Below are 12,315 nucleotides of genomic sequence, written 5' to 3'. Positions count from 1 at the left end.
ATACTTTGACCTCTTCCTATGAATCACAAATATTCTTAATGGCATCTAAAATAGTGAATCCTTTCCAGAAGGTTTCCAATTTACTTCATCCGGATCCATCAGGGGAATCACTATCCATGGCAGCTATAGCCTTATGAAATGTATATCTTAAATAATAAGACTTGAGGGCTTCCCTGGTGGCACAGTGGTTGAGAGTCCGCCTGCCGATGCAGGGGACACGGGTTCGTGCCCCGGTCCGGGAAGATCCCGCATGCCACGGAGCGGCTGGGCCCGTGAGCCATGGCCGCTGAGCCTGCGCATCTGGAGCCTGTGCTCCGCAACGGGAGAGGCCACAACAGTGAGCGGCCCGCGTACCGCAAAAAATAAATAAATAAAATAAGACTTGAAACCCAAAATTATTCCTTGATCCATGGGCTGCAGAATGGATGTGGTGTTAGCAGGCATGAAAATAACATTAATTTCTTTGTACATCTCCATCAGAGCTCTTGGTTGACCAGGTGCACTGTCAATGAGCAGCAATATTTTGAATGGAATCTTTTTTTCTGAGTAGAGTAGGTTTCAACAGTGGGATGAAAATATTCAGTAAACCATGTTGTAAACACATGTGCTGTCATCCAGGCTTTGTTGTTCTATTTATAGAGCACAGTCAAGGTAGATTTATCATAATTCTTAAGGACTCTAGGATTTTCAGAATGGTAAATGAACACTAGCTTCAACTTAAAGTCACCAGCTGCATTAGTCCCTAACAAGAGAGTCAGCCTGTCCTTCAAAGATTTGAAGCCAGTCATTGACTTCTCTCTAGCAGTGAAAGTCCTAGATGGCATCTTCTTCCAATATAAGAGGCTGTTTTGTCCACACTGAAAATCTGTTGTTTAGTGTAGCCACATTCATTAATTGGCTAGCTGTTTGGCACAAGAAGCCAATTATAAATAAAGCTGTTATGGGAAAATTCCTGTACAAGTCTTAATGCACATATGTATATATTTTTATTTTGGGGGGGTCAATATCTAGAAATGGATTTGGTGGGTCAATTCCACTCAAAGATATGTTTAGCTTTATAAAAACTGACAAACTGTTTTCCAAAGTGGTTTTACCATTTAACATCCCTGCCAGCAATATGTGAGAATCCCAATTGCTTCACATCTTAACCAATAGTTGTATTCACAGTCTTATAAAATTTTACCTATTTAGTTAAATAGGTGTGTTAATTTAGTTAAATAGGTGTGTAATATTATCCTATTTTTGCTTTTATTTTCATTTTACTGATACTGATAATGTTGAGCTTATTCTAATTATTTTCAGTTCATACATAATTTTTGTGAATTGTCTGATTTTCAATTGCTCTGCCCAATTTTACTGAATTGTCATTCTACTGTTAAGATATAAGATCTCTTTATATATTCTGAACATAAATGTTTATCTTTTAAAAGATCATCTTAATTTTTAATTTAATGAACTCTATCTTTTTATTTTAATTTTATGGATGTGCTTTTGGTGTCGTGTCTAAATACTCTGTATGCTCTCCATTTCCTTTTCTTAACTTATTAAGCTGGCTAAAATTCCTAGGACAATATTAAAAAGGAGTTGTGAGAGAGGACATACTTGTCTTGTTTCTGATCTTGGGGAGAAAGCATTGTGTTTTTCATCATTAATTATGACCTTTGTGTAGGTAGTCTGTGTATGTTCTTTATCAAGTTAAGAAAGTTTCCCTCTGTTCCTAGTTTGCTAAGAGTTTTTATTATGAATCAGTTTTGGATTTGGTTAAATAATTTTTCTGCATCAGTTGATATGATCATATTAGTTTTCTTCCTTAGCTGGTTCATGTGACGATTACATTGATTCATTTTTGAATGTTAAACAATTTTAACAAATTTTTAAATAAATCCCCCTTGGTCCAGTATATAATTCTTTTCATACATCCTTGGGCTCCATTGCTAATATTTTGTTGAGGATATTTACATCTATGTTCATGAGACATAGTGGTCTGAAGTTTTTCTTTCTTATAACACCTCAATCTGGTTTTAGTATTAAGATTATTCTGGCCTTGTTAAAATAGTTAAGAATACAGACTGTGACAAAAGATTCTAATTGTATAAAAAATGTATGAAATAATCTCACTAAAGGTGGTGGGGAAAAATGTGCTGACTTAAGTGATTTTGGAAATGAATGGAGACTGGAGTCTGTACAGTGAAAAGGAACAGTTTATAAATAGAGTATACTAGGAGGTAAAGTTTTCCCACAGGGTTTAGTGCTAGCAATTCTGATGCTGCTGTACATGTATACAGGAATTTAATAATTGACTAGATGGATGGTGGATCAGATTTCTCACTATTTCTCACTGTTGGAGTGGAAATTTATAGATCAGCAAAGGGAGGAGGCTAGAATGATCCATGTGGTAATAGGTCAGAGTTGGAAACATCAGTAAGAACTCATGTTCAATTTAATATACATATTGATATATATGTATATATATATATATGATGGCTACATATACAAATATTTATAGATATGTGTATATACATGGGTTAATATATGCACATATATTTATTTCCTCTGTTAGCTGAGAGCACTAAAGAATGATACTCCACTACCAACAAGCACACCTAGCACCCAGATCTTTGTTTCTAGTACCAATCTCCAATAAAAGAAACCAGGGCTCCTTGGAGAAATGGACAATTCTAGGAGTGTGGCAGGAAGATGAGCCTAGAGCATCTTGTAGTGCCAGAGAAAGTAAGAAAGTGCACCAAAAACCAAAACAAACAAAAACAAACATTGCTGGGGTATGTCAAAGGGACGCAGGAGCCAACTAAAAGAGTTTCCAAGGTTCAAAGCTAGAATAATTTGAGCAAAATAAATAATACAGTATTGAATTATAACCCAAATTATAAAATACATATTCATGAATACATATTTATATAATTAAATGATATATAAAAATAAATGAATGGGGTAAAACTTCCCATGCAGAAGAATTGCAAACAAATTATGTAGACACTCCATGCTAAAGAGGGAGGGCGTAATTCCTCACATCTTAAATGTGGGATGTGACTTCCTTCTAAAGCACAGCATGGAAAGCAGAAAAAACAAGAGTAACTTTGTGAGAAAAACCTGACAAGCACCATTTTAGCCAGATATTTAAGACCAATTTTAACAGTCAGAAAAGACATTGATAAGAAGCACCCTTGATAAAATGTGATGAAAAAGCACTTTAACCCTATGATTTTCCTCCCCCAAACTCATACCCCAGTCTATCAATAAGAAAAACATCAGATAAATTATAATAAAATGAAGTCCTACAACATACCTGACCAGTACTTCTCAAAACTGTCGAAGTTAACGTAAACAAGGAAAGTCTGAGAAACTGTTACAGCCATATGGAGCCTAAAAAGTCATGACAAGTAAATATGAGTGAGATCCTGGGACAGAAAAGGATAAAACTAAGGCAATATGAATAAACTCTGCAGTTTAGGTAATAATATATCAATATTGCTTCATTAATTATAAGAAAAGTACCATGCTAATATGAGATATTAATATTAGTGCAAATTGATTTCAGAGGTATATACAGGAATTGACTACACTATCTGCTCAGTTTTTCTAATCATAAAAAATATCATGGGATTGCTAACTTTTAAGTCAAATCGTATCAGCATGAATTGACACAATGTAGGACAGTAAATTTTAAAATGATACATATGTTAAATACTATAAAATCATTTTTCTTAATGTATTGAAATATTTATAAAGGTATATTTTTTCTTATTGGTTGGTGGTTACTATCAATATAGTTAATTCTTATGACATCAGCATATTTCACTTTCTGTATCCAGTCAGCTTTTCCTCTCAAGCCTATAGTATTTCCAGACTAAAACTTTAATCAGTGCCTTAGGTAAGCTTAGCATTCAGGATTGTTTCTGCAAGTTAAGTAAAAAGAAATTAACAATAAAATTGTATTTAACACTTTGTTAAAATTAATCACTCTTTGTAATTAAAATATGATTTGCTGAAAGAATTTTTAAAATGAGGCTTTAAAGATAGCTAAAGGTAAATCTAATTGCTCCTACACCTAATGCAACTGCTTTTGTCAAAAGTATAAATGTGGCATGATATTTTTGTTGTTGTTTCACTTAAATAAACCTCTGGGTATACCTTCCTTCTAAAATATTACCATATAACCTGAATATATTTTTATGAGGAATCAGGCCACTTTTCAGATAGTTGTTAGCACTCTGCGATTATTAGACTACTTTTCTTAGAAAGTAACAGAAGCTAACTTTTAGTTCTCAAGACACAATAGATTTTAGTGTGCAAGTTTAATTTACAGCAGAAGATATCACATAAAGCAGAACAAAATTTAATTTAAAAAATTTATTGTTATTGTATTAGTTTACTAGTGCTGCCTTAACAAAACGCCACAGACTGGGTGGCTTATACAACAGAAATTTATTTTCTCATGATTCTGGAGAAATCCAAGATCAAGGAGTCAGCAAGTTTGGTTTCTCCTGAGACCATTCTCCTTGACTTGCTGGTGGCTGGCCTCCAAATACAGTCACGTTGGGGATTAGGGCTTCAATATATGAATTATGGGGGGGGGGCACGATTACATTCATAACAATTAACAAAATGAAAATAAAAGTTTTAACACTTTATAAATTAAACTGGTTTGATGATTAGATTTATCAAGGAATTAAATGAGTCCCATTTCATTTTATTTTCTGGTAAAATTTTCTTTTCATCCAGCATCAAATGTTCAATCACAAAATAATTTCTCACATATCCACTCAAGGTAAATCTCTCTACTTCTCTACCCACCATTCTAAGCTTTTCTATGTCTTTACTTCTTATTCTAAAATGTCCATGGTCTAAGATAAAGAATATAGATATTTTACCAGCTCAAAACATTTTTTAAAAATTAGAGGATACTTTATTTTTAAAAGAGGATCCACAGTTTTAGATTCAAAAATCAAAATAGATCAGTTAGTCAACTTCGCTTTTATGGCCACAGACAATGCAGCATCATCAATAACAACAACTTATTTTTGTTTCTTATTCCTATGTTTTTGGCTACATATCTTTTTAATGTCTCTGTGTATACCAACAATTTTCTACTATTATTTTCAAAATAGAGACTAGAAAAGAATCAATCTTTATTCTTGCATAGTCAATAGAATATTATTTTATCATTATCATTATTACTTTAGAAAAATTTCTTTCAACTTTAAAACTCATTATTGTAAATATTAGCCTATGATTGTGCTATAATTTTGGAAAAGTCTCTATAGGTGCTATAGGCTGAAATTTGTGCAATTTTTTGTTTTGCACCAAAATTTGTGAAAATTGTGATTTATAGGAAAAAGTATATATTTGGTCATTCAGATGATATATGAGAAATATATGCTTGGTCTTCATCCACAGTTTCTGCCTCACAGCTCCCAAAACACTTGAAATTTCCTGAGCAATAAAAGCAATGGGTTAATATTTGGACTCTTGTCCTTAGTTTCTGAAAATGCTTCAGGGAAGAAATTTTTGGATCCCACCCAAGGGTGGGAGCTGGTTGCCAGGAGAACCAACCATGTGATTAAACGATTGGAACTTTCAGTCTCACCCCTGATTTGGGGGGGCAGGGGCATGGAGAGGGGCTGGAGATTGAATTAATCACAGTTGACTAATGATTTAGTCAATCATGACTATGTACTGAAGCCTCCATAAAACCCAAAAAGGACAGCTTTTTGGCCCTTTTTCAAAGAGCTTCCATTTTGGGGAACCACTAGCTTCCAAGGGCCACCATTCCAGGCCCCATGCTCCAGGAGGACAGAAGCTTCTTTCTTTGGGACCTCACTCTATGTATCTCTTCATCTGGTTGTTAATTCCTTCAACATCATTTTATAATAAATCTTTAATCTCGTGAACAAATGGATTTTCCTGAGCTCTGTGAGCCATTCCAGCAAATTAATTGAAACTAATGAGGGGGTTGTGTGAGCCTTTGATTTATAGCCAGTCGGTCAGAAGCACAGGTAACAACCTTGTGAATGTAGGCTGAGGCGGAGGGACTTCTTGTGGGACTGAGACCTTTATCTGTTGAATCTGATTCTATCTCCAGGTAGATAGTGTCAGCACTGAGGTGAATTCTCTGACACTCTGCTGGGGGCTGAGAATTGCTTGTTGGTTTGGGGAAGCCTCCACACACATACTGGAATTCATCCAGGAAACCTTTGCTATTTGTGTCCCTCATAAAATTTATATGTTAAAATCCTAATGCCCAATGCGATGGTACTGGAGGTGGGGACTTTGGGAGGTGCTTGGTCGTGAAGGCAGAGTCCTCATAAATAAATTTAATGCCCTTTTAAAAGAGGCCCAAGAGAGATCTTTCATCCCTTTCCACCATCTGAGGACACAACAAAGCTGCTGGCTATGAAAAAGGAAGAGGGCTCTCACCACATTCTGACCATGCTGGCACCTTGATCTTGGATTTCCAGCTTCCAGAACTGTGAAAATAAATTTCTGTTGCTTATAAGTCACCCAGTCTGTGGTACTTTGTTATAGCAGCCTGAGGGACTAAGACTGCCTCTATCCAGTTATTTTAAATATATAAACTGCATTCTGTATCTCAGACTTTTGGGGGTTAGAAACTTAAATCTTTCAGGAATTGGCAACTCTCTTTAACCAGTTTGTTTCTGATGTTATGTTCATTGATGCTAGTATCTTGTGTCAAATTAGCAGGAAACAATATTTTTCTAAGGTTTACATATAATCCAATATTCATTCTGCAAATGTATCTCTTGTCTTTAATGAATTACTACTTTTTGTCTGATATAAAAATGATTTGTTTCCATTTGCTCCTCGAAGTCAAAATAATCCGTTTATATTTTTGTTGATTTTTATCACTTGTTTCATATTTTCCCATTACATGTTTTTCATTACATTTTTATTTGAAATTTTCTCTCAGTTCTTTCACAAATAAGTGTAATAATGAAAATGCTACCATTTATAAATACACAAATCAGAATTTAATTTCTCACTTATTTTATTGAAATATTCCAAAGTTCTTACCAAATTGGTTTAAAATTTTTTTGAGTTTAATCAGCATCTTGAATAAACATTTTGTATCTCATTTGAATTTGAGTTGCTCTTCCAAATCTTTAAAAATAAAAGTTAGAGTCTTTAAACTGTTGCTTTATGCATATTGTAAGATTTAGAGAATGTTCTAATGTGCAAACTATATCATTACAATTACCCACTAAAAATTCAACTTCAAGTGTGTTTAAAATACTCCATCTATCACTGAAGTGAAAATAACACAAATTATTTCAAAATACCAACTAGTCAACAACTTCAGGAGCTGTGCATTTTCTTCAATAAGGTTAAAACAATGAGCTGTGCACAACACATTATGCATAGTTAAGGTTTTAAAAAGTGCATCATCCTTTTTCCTCACCTTTCAAAACAGCTTTGTTGTCATGTGACTGGCATTGAATATTGTTCAAAAGCAGGATACAGTCATCCAGAACTCCTTTCACTTGGTTGAATCAAGTCACAGATAGGTTGTTTTCTTTAATGAAAAATTTTAAAACCACTCATAGAAATTTCTGTTATAATAAAAGGGCACAATATTCTCTAACTGGTCAGTATTTTGTGTCCAAGTTCATTTTATTTTCTAGTTTATCTTCTATATTAATTTGTTTTATAGATTTCCATTAATTTGATTACTTCTTCACTATTTTCAGGAAAACAAGTCACTTTTTTTCATTTTAATAGTTTTTGAAATATTTATGCAACAATTCATCAGGTTTGGCCTTTATTTAGATTAAATTTCTATTAATTTGAAAACTACCACTTTTGGGAAAATCTCACTATTAGAAGTGAAAAAATAATCATCTCAACAACTATTTTTTTCAGGCTTTCAAAAAATATTGAATATTTTGTTTTATTTGTCCTTAAAGATATTGATCTACTGAACTCTATTTGATTAATATAAAATGCAAATTAGCACAACATTCTGTGCTCTAAGGAATCTTCATGCTTTTTGGAGGTTCTTACCATACTTATTCAGTCTGAAAAATCACCTGAAATACTTTGTTTTGTTAAAATCAGTTTACAAGCTCATTAAAGTTTGGAAATTGTATTTTTTTATTTTATTATTTTTTAACTTCATGTGTTTGAAAAGCATCTATTGTTTTCATTGAATATCCTGTTTCAGGATCCTTGTTATAATCCTTATTATAATCACTAATTTTAAACAAGATATCTTTAATTAGACGGTATTGTATAAATTATTATTCATTATAATAGGCCATCATGAAAGAACATGCTATTTTTCAGTCATTACACTTATCAAAATGAGGCTATAACTAACATTTGTATATTCTCTCTCAATTTTGCTTTTCTTTACTATTTTTAAAATTTTTAATATAGTCTTAGAGAGTATCCTCATTATTACAAATTTTTGAAAATTTCTTCTATTATCGTTTACATTATGTGTATTTCTTCATACTTTTTATCTTCATGAATTTAGCATTTATAGTCAATTGGATAAATAATGGTTTTTGACATTTTCAGGGACTATTAGTTCTCTTTTAAGCTTACATTCTTATATCTTCCATTGAGATAGTTCTGTCATAATAAAAAGTAAACTAAAATTTAGTCATACACATAGGCAATTTAAGTGAATTTTAAAAATTGACACTACATATGTATGCATATCAGCTCACTAATGAATATGTGCAGTTTTTCAAATGTGACAATTGTTTCTTTAGGTGATTTTTACTGTGTTTATCACAGTTTTGTTGATTGTTTCATCTAGAACCCCAGATTACTTTAAGAGAGGATTCATCAGATACTAAAGACCAATCTAGTATGCTGGGATGTATAAAATGAACCTCCACAGACAGACTTAATTCCCAATTATATATCACTGCATATTTTTCTTTTATAGACACCAGGGTATTGATAAATTATCCTTTGCATGATCCCAACAAAATTTTAAGATATTTGTATATGATACTATGTATTACATTATTAAGTATATTCCTGTGAGGAGAAAACCTCTATTTTAATTAAGTGTACAGCATCTGCTTACAATTTAATATGTCTGTTGATGAAAAGCATTTTCCACACACTAGGGTTACTCTTCTTTCTCCTCCACCATCCACATATTTCCCATACTACGTGCCATAAGACATGTAATACTGAGAAAAGACCAAAGGTCCTGCTTGTGTCAGGATGCTGGTGAGTCTGGATGAGTCTGTATTGTGTGCGAAGTATTTATGTCATTCCTACTCAGGATGCTTACCAGTAAACCAAATATACATGGAAGTTATTGGGAACCACACCAATATATCCTGTTAAACCAACTAAACATATTCAAAACCCCAGATCTACCTAAACATATCAAGTGAGGGTGGCCATATCTGATACAAAAAGGAAATGTGACAGAAGTCAGGATGGAAAGGGACAGCACTCTAACAAAGCCATTTCATTAAATTTACAAAAACTAACACATGGACACATTTTTATGATCCCTCCCAGGTCTTTACAAAACTGGTATGGGACACAAAAATAAGTAAAAGAGAGTAAATGAAACTTAAGCTTCATTATTTACATTGTAAATTCACCTCAACGAACAGTGTTGTCATAAAAGTGTTTATTTCTAAGGAGAGAAATAAAATGTTGTAAATGACAAAAACTGATTGGATAAGCAGAAAAGACCTCTCTGAGTAGGAGATATTTTAACTGCTCTCTAAAAGATGAAGCAATGTCAGTGATGGCTGATATCTGTGGAAGCAGATGGAGCAGGTAGTGAAGATACCCAGAGACTGTCCTCAAATCTAAAGGGATCTAAAGTCTAGAGAGTCTAGGAGGGAGAGAAGAGAGTAAAGGATGGATCACAGTGATAGACTGGGGCCAGCATATGTCAGGTTTGGTGACCCATGTGAAGGAGTTTAGGAGAGAAAGACAAAAGTGACAGGGTCAGAGAGCTGAGGGGCTTTATAAAAGTGTGATAATAATGATGGACCACAGAATCCCAGCCACATTTATCTTAGTTAAAGATAAATTAAAGTTACTAATTTTCTAATTTAGTTCTGAATTACTTTCAACTGGAGTTGTGGATATAATATAAATGAAAAAATAAAAATAAAATTGAATATATATTTTTGCTGTTAATATTGTTACTTTATATGCTTACAAAGTTTTTTCAACCACTTAAGCATGATTTTATTCACTTAAAGTTTTGATTTATTCCAAATCTATATTTATGTAATCTCAGACCCAATATCTGGGAAAAGTGAGAGATGTATTATGAACTTAAACATTCAATAGCTAATTATAGATGGCATCTAGTCTTTTGCTATAAGATATTTAAATAAAGTAGGCAAATTAAATTTGAATAGAAAATGCATAAGGGACAAATAATATTAACTTGCATGCTTTCACTGAACGAACACCATATTCTCCAAGGTAATCATGTGAGATAAACATAAAAACTGGTACAGCTTTATCAGCGAATTTCTCACCAGGTAGAAGGTCTGTGAGCAGACACCTGGAAAAAGTGTAGGAATGATATATGAGGATCGTTGGGAAAGACCTCTCAGACAGAGGGATCAGCATGCATAAAATATCTAAGGTAAAAGCCCACTTACGATGTTCAAGGAACAATTAAGAGATGTGTGTAACTAAGTCAGAAGGAAAGAAAACCATGAGATGAGCAAAAGGGAATAACTGCATATTGCACCAGTAGAGACACCATCACAAATACTCTACTATATTTACACATTAGAACAAATTGGAGGTCAGATAATATTTATTCTTATGAAATATTTTAAGGACATTAGTTCTTACTTTAAGAAAAGTGAGATGTTATTGAGGATTATGAGCAAAAGAACAATGTTACACTTTAAAAGTATAACTCTGGCATGAGGTTGAAAATAGACTCTAGAGGAATCTCAAATAATTTATGTTACTATCAGAAAAAACAATGGATGGAATTCTTTGGGGTAAATCATGAATTTTTGTTTTTTTAACATCGTTAATGGAGTATAATTGCTTTACAATGGTGTGTTAGTTTCTGCTTTATAACAAAGTGAATAAGTTATACATATGCATATATCCCCATATTTCCTCCCTGTTGTTTCTCCCTCCCACTCTCCCTATCCCACCCCTGTAGGTGGGCACAAAGCACCGAGCTGATCTCCCTGTGCTATGAGGCTGCTTCCCACTAGCTATCTATTTTACATTTGGTAGTGTATATATGTCCATACAAACTCTCTCACTTCATCCCAGCTTACCCCTCCCCCTCCCTGTGTCCTCAAGTCCATTCTCTACATGTGCATCTTTATTCCTGTCTTGGCATACGTTTCCTCAGAAACACTTTTTTTTTTTAGATTCTATATATATGTGTTAGCATACGGCATTTGTTTTTCTCTTTCTGACTTACTGCACTCTGAATGACAGACTCTAGGTACAACCACATCACTACAAGTAACTCAATTTCATTTCTTTTCATGGCTGAGTAATATTCCATTGTATATATGTGCCACATCTTCTTTATCCATTCATCTGTCAATGGACACTTAGGTTGCTTCCATGTCCTGGCTATTGTAAATAGAGCTGCAATGAACATTGTGGTACATGACTCTTTTTAAATTATGGTTTTCTCAGGATATATGCCCAGTAGTGGGATTGCTGGGTTGTATGGTAGTTCTATTTTTAGTTTTTTAAGGAACCTCCATACTGCTCTCCATAGTGGCTGTATCAATCTACATTCCCACCAACAGTGCAAGAGGGTTCTCTTTTCACCAAACCATCTCCAGCATTTATTGTTTGTAGGTTTTTTGATGATGGCCATTCTGACTGGTGTGAAGTGATACCTCATGGTAGTTTTGATTTGTATTTCTGTAATGATTAGTGATGTTGAGCATCCTTTCATGAGTTTGTTGGCAATCTGTATATCTTCTTTGGAGAAATGTCTATTTAGATATTCTGCCCATTTTTGGATTGGGTTGTTTGTATTTTGGATATTGAGCTGCATGAGCTGCTTGTAAATTTTGGAGATTAATCCTTTGTCAGTTGCATCATTTGCAAATATTTTCTCCCTTTCTGAGGGTTGTCTTTTCATCTTGTTTATGGTTTCCTTTGCTGTGCAAAAGCTTTTAAGTTTCAGGAGGTCCCATTTGTTTATTTTTGTTTTTATTTCCATTTCTCTAGGAGGTGGGTCAAAAGGGATCTTGCTGTGATTTACGTCATAGAGAGTTCTGCCTATGTTTTCCTCTAAGAGTTTTATACTGTCTGGCCTTACATTTAGGTCTTTAATGCATTTTG

The sequence above is a fragment of the Pseudorca crassidens genome, chromosome 6 (genome assembly GCF_039906515.1).
Source record: "Pseudorca crassidens isolate mPseCra1 chromosome 6, mPseCra1.hap1, whole genome shotgun sequence".
NCBI classification, from domain to species: Eukaryota; Metazoa; Chordata; class Mammalia; order Artiodactyla; family Delphinidae; genus Pseudorca; species Pseudorca crassidens.
Note: the sequence above shows the minus strand (reverse complement) of the source record.